This window comes from Physeter macrocephalus, chromosome 2, assembly GCF_002837175.3.
Source record: "Physeter macrocephalus isolate SW-GA chromosome 2, ASM283717v5, whole genome shotgun sequence".
Classification (NCBI taxonomy): Eukaryota; Metazoa; Chordata; class Mammalia; order Artiodactyla; family Physeteridae; genus Physeter; species Physeter macrocephalus.
The window spans coordinates 108,074,869-108,076,856 of NC_041215.1; positions in this window are offsets into that span (position 1 = coordinate 108,074,869).

The following is a 1,988-nucleotide window of genomic DNA, read 5'->3' on the forward strand; positions in this document are numbered from 1 at the left end:
TCATTTACATGAAATCATTGTGTCTGTGAATTCTTAAGAGAGCTCTCTTATGACATTATGTCTTAGGTTGGGTTATCTGAAGAACACACTATGAGATGGAGATTCATATGTAGAAATTTATTGGAGAGTGTGCTCAAAATCAATTCTTATGTGGAAGTGAAGGAAACGAATTGCATAGGGATGCATTTTCAACAAAGTTCTACCGTGAGTGGGATGTCCATTCAGAGTTGACCAGCCTTAAGGCAGAGGATCTGGACCTTTACACCCTTTCTCCCTCCACTCTCCCCAGTCATAGATCACTCAATGAATGTGGGCATGTGGCCTGCACCGTGAATGAGACATGATTTCAGGCAGGGAGGCTCTATTCCATTGAGGGAAATTCCTGGACAGCAATTCGGCTGAGAGCCTCAGCTGTCAACGATCCCAGCACCAGGAGAATGAGTGCTCAGAGTCCTAAAGGGGGGGGAATCTGTGTGATGCATCACAGCCTACACTATTACTATCGGAGGGTTCACTGTTCTTCCAAGAAATTCCTCCTAACGTGTTGTTTTTCACGAATGCGGTTTCCTTGCCTCTGGGTGTGTTTGCCATATTTACAACCTTCAGATGCAGTTATTTATTTGAGACTTCAGAGGGAAACATTCATCTCTCTATCCTGGAATGCAGAAAAGTCACACGCCTTGACTCTGTTCTTAGGTTGGATTTTCCTACCCCTGGTATCCTTACCAGCTCCTGCCAAGTAGTGTCCAAATTTCTTTCCTCAAGAAAATTTACTGAAGTATCTGTGGACTGCTAGGTTACTCCCATTTATAATGCAGTTCATTGTTAGTATGTCCAGGTTTCATTCTGGCAACAACAATATATTTTAAAACCCTTGGGTCAATGACTTATTGTTCATGAACTTATTTCTTCTTTAATTTATTAATATTTGTGTTGTTTGCTACAGATTGTTGTTTGGTTTGGTTTAAAGACGGGCCTTACTCAGAATAATGTAATGAAAAAATAATTTGGGTAGAGAGTGGTGGTTACTGTGACAGTGCTGTAGATTGGTACTAAGAGATCAATGAAGAGCTGAGGCAGCTCCAAAAGTGCCTTCTCCTTTCTCATGGACCACTGGGGCCTCAAGAATTGAATTGGGCTTTCAACTCTCTCTCTAACAAGCAGCGAATTCTCTTTATTCTCCAGCCTACATAGTAGAAAGGAGCCAGTTTCTTTGGCTTTGCTAATCACCAATTACTTTTCCAGGTATAGCTCTTAATATCAGGTTATGTCATGGGTCATCAGTTAGCCTATGGATGGTTGTCCTTGAATTAGGGACCACTCTTGGTCTAATCAGTAGCTATTCTAGTCCTTCAAAGAGCTTATACTGGGGATGCAATAAAGGAACTTACAGTTAGAAAAATCTCATTAAGTTTGGTAGAGGTCATGACCAACATAGGCTACTCATTTATACCACCATTTGGGGGTATCAAGTACCAAAAATGTATTATGCACTTGGCAAATTGATAGCTCTTTTTATTTGCTGTGAAGTTACCCTTTTGTGTCTTGTAAGATATACTGAAGTCCATGTATAACTTATGTATATTCTTTATTATATTTATATTCCAGTTATATAAAAAGGAGTTTGAAGATAATTGCAAAAAGTTGTAACTAACATGTCCTAACAGTACACTCTTGAAGGAAACAAACTAATTAAATCAAGTTTTCCTGATAGTACTGCAATAAAAATTACTTATTATTCATGTATACATGTGGTAAAGTATTAATGGATTTCTCAAATAATTTTATACAAAGGAATCACAAATTTAAACCCAGATAGTCTTCAAAGATTCCATCATGAATCCATGGATTAGTGTCTAAAATTACAGCATAAAAGATAAATGAAATATTATCAAATAGCATTGTAGTTAGACATCTTCAGCATTCAATATTAATAGGGGGCTTCCCTGGTGGCGCAGTGGTTGAGAGTCCGCCTGCCGATGCAGGGG